Source organism: Phalacrocorax aristotelis, chromosome 20 (genome assembly GCF_949628215.1).
Source record: "Phalacrocorax aristotelis chromosome 20, bGulAri2.1, whole genome shotgun sequence".
NCBI classification, from domain to species: Eukaryota; Metazoa; Chordata; class Aves; order Suliformes; family Phalacrocoracidae; genus Phalacrocorax; species Phalacrocorax aristotelis.
In genome coordinates this window covers 7,413,365-7,422,286 of record NC_134295.1, presented here as the reverse complement: position 1 = coordinate 7,422,286, position 8,922 = coordinate 7,413,365, and the positions used below count along the sequence as shown (strand labels likewise).

At 58.4% G+C, this 8,922-nt stretch overlaps 1 protein-coding gene across 1 annotated transcript in view; it reads left to right on the top strand.

Moving 5' to 3' along the window:
* Positions 1-235: 235 nt before the first annotated feature.
* The window catches only part of COL8A2 (collagen type VIII alpha 2 chain), a 32,453-nt gene continuing 23,766 nt past the window's right edge, over positions 236-8,922 (top strand). The window contains exon 1 of the mRNA XM_075114524.1: positions 236-314. The gene's annotated coding sequence lies outside the window, so the exon portion shown is untranslated. The remainder of the gene's footprint in view (positions 315-8,922) is intronic.

The following is an 8,922-nucleotide window of genomic DNA, read 5'->3' as shown; positions in this document are numbered from 1 at the left end:
AGGAACGGAGAAGCGCTGCCGGGCTGCGACCTCCGCGGGGGTGGGGGGGGGTGGTGGTGGTGGTGGAGAAAAACAGAAGAAAAAAAAAGAGGGAAAAGGAAGAAATCCAGCAGCCAGCCCAGCCCAGCCCAGCCCGGCCCAGCCCCGCGCTGCCCGCTCCGCTCCGCATCCCCCGGCTCCGCTCCGCCCCGCACCGGCCCGCCCGCCCGCTCCGCCCCGCGGCGGGGGTGCCCGTCCCGGCCCGTCCCGTCCTGTCCCGTCCTGTCCCGGCCCGGCCCGGCCCGTCCCGGCCCGTCTCGTCGCGCTCCGCCGAGGTAAGGGCTCCGCCGCCCCCCGCGTCCCCGCTCGCCGCCCTCACCTGCGCGTCCCCACGGGTCGCGCCGGGCTCGGAGGGGAGAAAACGTGAATTTCTCAGTCACGAGTCCCTGCCACTCTGATTGCTTTTCCCCATGCGGAGAGGAATATTGCAGGGACGCTTCCAAACTCCTCTTTCCAGGCGAGGTCCTAGCCTGCGTGCTTTTCTTTATTTCTTTTTCCCTTTTCTAATCCCTTCTTTTTCACCCACTTTGATCGCGTGCCTCTTCCAACGCATCGTACCCAGAGGCTTTGCCGTGTTCGGGACCGCGCCGTATCCCGACGTTCAGACCATTCTTTCTATTGTTACGAAATATGTTTGTGGGAACAAAAGTGTTTTGGGGAGAGCGCTGTGACCTTTGGGATGGCCGCTGCTGGCACATCGGCGTGGCTCGATGCCCTGGCCCCACTGGGAGGTCGTCTCCTCCTGAGGCTGCAAACATCTGCACCCGACAGTTCCCGGGTACCGGCAGGAGCAGGGCAGGTCGCCGCAGCTCCTTCCACAAACACCTTGGGAAATACAAGGTGCTTATTTTATTTGTTCTTTTTAAGAGCGTTGCCGTTAATTGGCTCCTGATCTCCCAGGTTCTCCAGCTTTGAACATTCCCAATAAGCCAGGAAAGATCCCCCCTGTACGGTAGCCCCAGGCAAGGCAATAACCTACCGGAGATATTTTCTCATCTATGGGCAGCTTTGCTATAAGGAACATGTTTAATAAATCATAAGGCCGGTGAATTCCTGGGATTTTTATTGCTTCTGTAGAAATGCAGTTTTGATCCGTCTGTGAGGGACACTGGGGAACAAAGCTGCTCCTTTCAGAGCCGGATCCTATGAATTCAGGACAGCGAGCTGGTGGCGGGGCCAGCGGCTGCGAGCCCCCCCCGAGCAGAGGCAGTGCCATGGCGGGAGGTGGGAGACAGGGGCTGCTGGGGCAGGCCCCAGCCACGCTTGGGTTTTCTGCCTCTGTTCTTTGCGGGACTGAATGTAACCCGGGCGCCTGGAGCCCCGTCTTGGCTTCCCTCGCGCTGCCGGGGCTGCGGACGCGACCGCGTGTGCGGAGCTGAGGTGGCGATGCCAGGGGAAACAGCACAGCTGGAAACGCAGCGAGGCCGCGCCAGGCTTCGAATTACATTTTTCCTCCTCGCCCTGTTGCCCCGGGGAGGGGGGAAAAGAAGCAGCAAAAACCAAACTGCTAAAAACCAGGAAAGGTTCTCGCAGGAAGAATCACCCGGTTTCCAGCAGCCGGGCTGACCTGATCCCCCCCAGCAGCTGGGCAGCGGATCGCTCCGGCGTGTTTGGGCAGAGGAATGCAAATAAAGTGATTTTCTTTATTTACTTGTTCCAATCTGAAAACTGGGGTTTACGGGTGGGTCCTGAGCCGAAACGTGAAAGGCACAGGGAGACGTGAACCCTGGAGCTGTCAGGAGCTCATTGGGATTTCAGAAAACACCAGTGCTGTAGCCACAGGAGGGGGTTAGGGGTTGGAGTGGTGGAGGGCGCCTGGCTCTGCCCCAGCTGCCTGGCTCGAACCCCAAGCCCAGTCCGTCCCTGGCCGCCGAGCTGCCCTGCAGAAGCAGCGGTTTGGTGATGGGGATTTGTCCCCGTCTCCTGCCATGCCTTTGTTTTAGGCTGTGCGGAGCCCAGCCGCAATAGCAGAGGCGGGGAGAGAGAGCTTTTCTTTGTACAGGGAAGCATTTAAATTCTTTACAGTGATTCATATATTCCATTCATATGAAACACAGTCCTGTGGAGTGTGAATGGGGACTGCTGGGGGATTTTTTTTTTAAGGCAATAAGCCCTAGAAGTGTCAGAAGTTATTCACACCTTGGTGAAATCAAGGATATTTCTGTCCGTGGCTCTTGGCAGGGGCTCAGCACAGCTCGCCTTGTGTCGGGTTTTTGGTTTCCCACTCGGATACGGCGCAGGGGGAGCGCGGGGGCAGCCCTCTCGCTCCCACTGCCCAGCGCTGTAAGCATTTCTCAGTGTTTTCTCAGTGGCCAGAGGGGCCCAGTGCGGGCTGTGCCCGGGGGTCGCTGGTTGCACCCCAGCACTTGGCCCCACAGAGGTTTGGAGCCCTGTGGGTCATGCACCCAGAAAGCCCCTGGGGCTGGAAAGCAGCCGTGTCTCAGTGAGCCTGTGGCTGGGTGAGATGCTGCCCCTCACGTTTCACCCTTCGTGGGGAGGTCACCAAGGCTGTGGCCAAAACTGCAGGCTGTGCCTGTCGAGGCAGAGCCCTGCCCTGCCTGTCCCCCAACACGGGGTCCACACGCCAGCCCGGCGAAGAGATGCGCTGTGTGAGCATCCCTGCCCCGCAGGAACTGCAGGAAGACTTCACGCGCCCGGCGCGAGTGCATGCCCCTACATCGGCTGCTCCACGGCGGCTTTGCCCATTTCTGCACCAAGGAATCCTTTGCCCTCCTGGGCCTTTTGGTGGGTGCTGCCCAGGGCAGCCAGGCTGGGACCCCGGTGAGAGGCTCCGGGGGTCAGGTACCGCCCGGGGGGTACTGACCTGCCCTGGGGGGACTGCCAAGTCCCTGCTGGGGAGCATTAGTCTGGGGGGAAATAAAGCGGAGCGGCTGGGAGCCGAGAGGCACGGGGGCATCGCCCCGCTGCCAGGATGTGCCCCAGGTGTGGGGCCAGCACCCATGGGGGGCTCTTGCCTCCGCCAGCCGCTCCAGGATGCTTTGAGCTGCTGTAAATCCTCTCCGAAGGAACCGGGAAGACAGTTTTATGGCTTCTGGGGAGGAAGATTAGCAGGGTGTTGTTTTCAGAGCTGATCCATCACGGGACGCAGGCGCTGCATGGTGCATCCGAGTGCTCGGCTGCTGGCAGGCGGCACAGCCTTTCCTGTGAAGTTTGAGATAAAACCGCCTGGTTTTAATGTTCTGTCTCCTCTTGGGATCTGAGATGTGAGTGACAAAACTGCCTCTGTTGGCCCTGGGCCCCATGCATCTCCCCTCTGTCCGTGCAGCAGCGGGGCTCCTCATGAGCCGGGGGAATGGTGGATCGAGGGGATTTGGGCAACAGCACCTGCAAAAGGCATTAACTCCGGTGGAGAGGATGTGCGGTGCCGGTCCCTTCTCATCCTCACACACTTCCCTCTGTCATCCTCTCCTGTTTCAGATTGTCTACAGCCCGGGAAGCAACAGTTTCCATTCCCCGGCACTAAAGAAAATGTCTGTGACAATAAAACCTAATAGTTCAGGGGGGGAGGGATAAAAAGACACCAAATTGCATTTGTCTTCCCCCAGTTTCTCCTTCCCAGCCCCCTTCCCTAATCGAGGGCGTGCAGGCTGTTGGCTCTGTTGGGCATGCGCTGGGCTCCGAGCCTCCCCGCTCCCCCATGTGCTCAGTCACTGGCTAATTAAAGAAGCTAATTAACTGCCTTAACAAAGGTAGAGAGGGGGCATTCACTCATGCCCGCTCCCTCCTTTGCACCCAGGGTTTCCCTGTGCTGGATATTTTGGGGAGAGGGGCAGGGTGCTGCTGGAAACCTGGCTGTGTCCTGCAGCAATCCCACGGAAGCAGAGCCCTCGGGGGTGGCTGGTGAAGCCAGGGGTGACACCCCACACCGCTGGCTCCCCCAAGCTCTCCCCTCTCGGTCAGGGCTCAGCTTCCCCTGCGTGGTGACTTGGATGCCGGCACAGACATAATAAACCGCTTTTCCTTTTCCCCTTGTCACCGGAGCCGTTCCTGAGTCACATCCCTGGCCGCCTGGCCTCTTCCCCAGGGCTGTCTGGTCTGGCTGCGTAACCCTGTGCCTCGGCCGTGAACTTCAAAGCGATGAGATCCAATCCGGCCGAAAAGGGCCCTCCTGGCTGGCTGGATGGCAGCGCACCGGGGAAACATCTGCGCGGCGTTGGAGGGGCGCGGGGGCCGGTGCGGCGGGCGGGATGCTCTGCTCTGCTCTGCTCTGCTCTGCAAAGCCCAGCTTACCCGTGAGCATTGCTCAGCTGCTCCCAAGGAGCTGCAGGAGCTGGACCCTTTGCCAGGGCCACCTTCTGCCCTGTACCCCCATGTCCTTGCAGAAGCATCCCACGGGGGACTCCGCAGCTCCCTCTGGCTGCTGCCTCCCCACGGAGCTCCCGAGCTTGGCTGGTGTGCTGCAGGTGGGAGATGGGTGCCGTTAAAAACGAGGTGGGAGAAAAAAGGAGCCGAAGACAGCTATGTGAGTGTTTCTGCTGAACCCTCAGCCCATTAAAGCAGAGCGCTCCTATGGCCCCTGGCCCTGGTGTCAGCTGAGTTCATGGAGCAAAGCTGCAGATCACAGGCAGAAACTGCAGCCAAAATCTGCAGAGCAGCCGGGTCCCATCTCTGTGACCTTCCCTGGGGCCGAGCCCGTCCCTCTGGCCCATCTGGAGATGTTTGTCCTCAGAGGCTCTTCCAGGCGCCTCTGTCCAGGACAGGGCTTGGCAAGAAGCAGCCAGGGAGGAAGACAATGATCTAGATGTCCACCTGCTGTGGACGCAGAGAGGAGGCGGCGAGGGTTTTTCCAGCTTGGATATTTTGCACCAAAAAAGCCAAGTCCCTGTTGCTTGGACTGAAGTGCAACGCTCCCAGCACAAGCTCTGCCTTCCCTGGGCAGGGTGCAGCCGCAGGAATCCCCCAAACCAGCAGAATTCTGCAAACCTGCTGCAAACCTGAGTGGCCCAGCAATGCTGGACCCCTGGGATCTTGCAGCACTGCCTGTGCCTGCCCTGCAGATCTCTCTGGCTGTGGCCAAGAGCCTCTTTATTGTTCTTGCGGAGGGTTTTGTTTCACTGCTGCCTTCCAAGTTCCCAGGGATCTAAATTCTAAAGCAGGGTCTTGCAAAGAGCCCCGTCCAGATGGATGAGATGATATTGCTGGTATCAGATGAGATCCATCCCCTGTCTTCATCCGCAGACAATGCAGCAGTGGGAGCAAACAAGGATACAGCCTTTCTTTGGAGGCACATTAGCCAAACAAGAGCCTTCTCTTTGTTTTGTATCGAAACCCAAGACCCTGGGCCAGACCAGCTCGCGTAGCTGCTCCAATCCCTGCAGCCACGCGAGGATTTACCCCTTTTGCTGCAAACTCCCCTGTGCCCAAGCTGCAGGCAGGGCAGGGCATGGATCCTGCCCGCTGCACTGCGAGGGTGTTTCCTTTCCTGCTCCTGCTGTCGGGGGCATTGGCTGTGCCCCCGGGGCCGGGCAGGTCTCCGTGCTGCTGCAGGGTTGGAGCAGTGCTCCAGGCTCTGCTGCTCTCTGGCAAAGACACATGAACCTCACACCTGCAGAAGGTGGAATGTGATTTGGTTGTGCCCCATCTTTAAGGGAGAGCTGAGCCCATTCAGCGAAGGATCGGGGCCGTCCAGAGCAGCCGAGTCCGCTCCTGTGCGCAACGCTTGCAGTGATACTTAAAGCCTGCAGCCAATTCACCTGCTTTCAGATTTCATTACAAGTCCTAAAATTCAGCCCAGGTTTGTTTTAAGAAGTTACCGGAGGCTGAGAGAGCCTGGGACTGATTTATGGCTTCCCATCAAAATCATGTGGTTTTACCACGAAACTTGGAGGCTCTGGCTGCATTTTTTCTTTGGAGATTTTGGCTTTGCTCCAGGCTTGTCTCCCAGGGGCAAGAGCGCGCATCCAGGGTGTGCATCAGGGCTGGAGTATTCGGGTGCTGCAAGTGAAATGGAGGAGATATGGATCACTGCAAAGAGAATATTTAATGTCAGGACAACACAGCCATCTTTTTCAGGGAAGCACTGATAAGGTGATGGGAGGCTTGGCATGGAGGGGAGCTGCAACAGTTCCTTTGCTTTCGGTGTAGCTTTAATTTCAACATGCCGCTTATCGCCCTTGCATCCTGCTCACTGTTCAGCAGCTCAGTATCAGCAGCCGAGAGCAAGGGCTCCCACCGTGCCTGAGTGACCAGGGAGGCTGTGAAGTCCCGTTGCTCTCACCGGTGCCCTGCTCCTGGACCTGCAGGGTGACCTGCTGGTGCCCACCGGGGTTAAATATGTGGGTTTTTGCCAGGGAAGCATATTTTCAGCCTCAAACATGCATTGTCAATGACCACAGAAAGGTATTTCTCAGCTGCTCCAGTGTCCTGTAAGCCAGCCAGCCAGCGGAGAGAAACAAGCCTACTTTTATTGCTATTTCTTCATATTTCCTGATATTGCCAGTCTGGCGCTCACAACCCACAGGCAGATCCCCGAAGGTCCTGGGTTTGGATTACATCGGCGATACTTTTGTCTTTTCTTTGCCTTTAATTTCGGATCCCTTGGGCCCTGAAGTGGTCAGGCTGATAAAGCCACCCGCTTCAGCCGGGTGGGCAGAGAGCGCGGTCCCCTGGGGTGAGCAGCCTGGGCACCTCAGGCACAGCCGGGGCTGGGCTCTTCCCCTGGCCACAGCGGCACGAGGGTCGCGGAGCCCGGTGATCGCTGTGTGCCTGCAGACCGCTGAGGGTCACACTGGGAGCCTTGGCTGCTGGCTCGTGGATGATGCATGAACAGATGAAAACAGTGCTTTACGTTACATAAATAAGAAGGTCAGGGCGGCTGTGAGCTGCTCCAGCCACGAGCGAGTGCCATGTCCTGCTGAGCATCCCCGGCATGGGGGCTGGCGGGACAGCTGAGAATCACTTCGGGGCTTGGGTGGCTCTGTGGTTTTAATTTAGTGGCTTTTTAAAGTAAATAGGAAAGGGAGAGCAGGGCAGCGTCGCATCAGTTCCCCTGCCTGCCTCCGAAGGAAGCTCATGGGGCTGCACCGAGCACCAGCAGCTCCGTGCCCACTTCCCAAACCTCTGCTCGCTCCTTCCCATGGCTGGCACAGAAACCTGTACCACAGCCCGCGCCAAACGTGGCGCCGTGCCGTACCGCACCGGCTAGGGAGTGCTGGCTCAGATGGCACAGCCCCGATGTGAGATGCTCAGGTGCCTGGCACTGCTCCTCCCGCCGGGGCACGTTTGCTGCTTTTCAGCATGTCCGCTGATGCTTTTTTCCATTACAAGTTCTCCCATAGCTGTTTCTTAAAGACCATGTGTGATGTTATTCCGGACCATAAACTATGAGCTAGGATGAGACCCCAGAGCTCCTCCAAGCAGTTACAAGCAGAGCTATACAATGAGTTTGTAATTATTTTATACCAAGTCCGGTATTTTCCTCCCCCCAGGGGAAGGCCAATACAGTGAACAAGAGCAGGCCCATGCCAAACTGTGCCCAGGCAGGGTTTTTATGAAATCTTGGGTTTGTAAGAATTAATTTCATTTAAAACATTCTTCTCGTATTTCATAAAGCACAGCAAATCCACAGTACTTAGGGCAGGAATGCAGTGACAGCGCTGCCGGGCAGGCGGCGAATTACCCGCGGCAGATGAGCCGTGACGGCGGGGTCGCCCATGGTCCAGAGCTCTGCTGCCCTCGGCTTTCTCCGGGTATCTGTCGGGGAAGAAGGGAGATGCTGGAGCAACCGTCTTGGATACAGCGAGTATGGGACTCCAGCAGCCCCCTCCTGTCCTGTGCTCCCGGGAGATGTGGGAGTTCAGGTGTGTGTATCGCTAAAGGTCAGGCAAATGCCTGCGTGGCCATTTCCCAGCCCAGCGCCCTTGTGCTGCAGGGCTGTGGCATCCTGCACGTGTAGGACAGGGTGTCACGAATAATCTGAGTCCCCTGTCTGGTGGCAGCTGGTCCAGGGATGAAACCTGGCCTGAAACCCAAGCAGGCTTGCTTAGATGACAGGTTGCAAATAATTCAAGTGAGTTTTTGGGCTGCCAGTACGTGCCCAGCGCTGGGGGCTGGGGCCAGAGCGGAGCTCCTGGATGGGGGCTGGCAGCCGGCGCTCCTGCCCTGCATGTGAAGATGTGAAGACCAGGGCTGTGGGAGAAGCAAACCTCTGTCCACCTCGTTGTGGGGTTGCTGGGGGCATGGCAGGGGGCACCTTCCCAACAGCGAGACCCCTCTGGGGCTGGCTGCTATGGGGGCTCTTGGCATGGGATGGGGTTAGTGCTCCCTGTGGTCCAATCCCAATTGGAGGAACATCCCAAAATCCCATCTGGAGGGCAGCCTCATGGGGAAGGGGTTTAACTCTCCTCCCTTCAGCTGTTTTCCCCTTTTGCAGCCTCCCAAGACAGGACCCACATGGGCACATCCTGTAATGTGTCCTATTAGGATGCAAACGGGTGCTCGTGACCTTGGGCGTGCTTCCCCGGCAACCTTAGGAGGCTGGCGGCCAGCACGGGCATGGGACGTGGCCCACGGGAGTCAGAAGCTGGAGGCAGCCGATGGGTCCAGCTGGATGGTCCCACCGCTGGGCTGGGATTGCTCCCTGCCGCACTCCCCGGCGCTTCCAGAGAGGCTCGCTTGCTCTAAATCTCTGCCTCCCACCTGGCTGGCGGGCTCCAAGCCTGCTGGAGAGCTGATAGTGATGAACAAGAGGAGGATTAGAGGCTTTAGCAGGTGTCAAGCCTCATTTTTCATCCTGCTGCAGGGAAGTCCATTGCTCATTCTTCCCTGCTCCTGCGCAAGCTCTGCCGGAGCCAGGGCTGCCCTTCTTCGTGCTTGCTGCTGACCCGGAGGGAGCAGGAGCTGGGGTTTGCAGCAGTGCAGCGC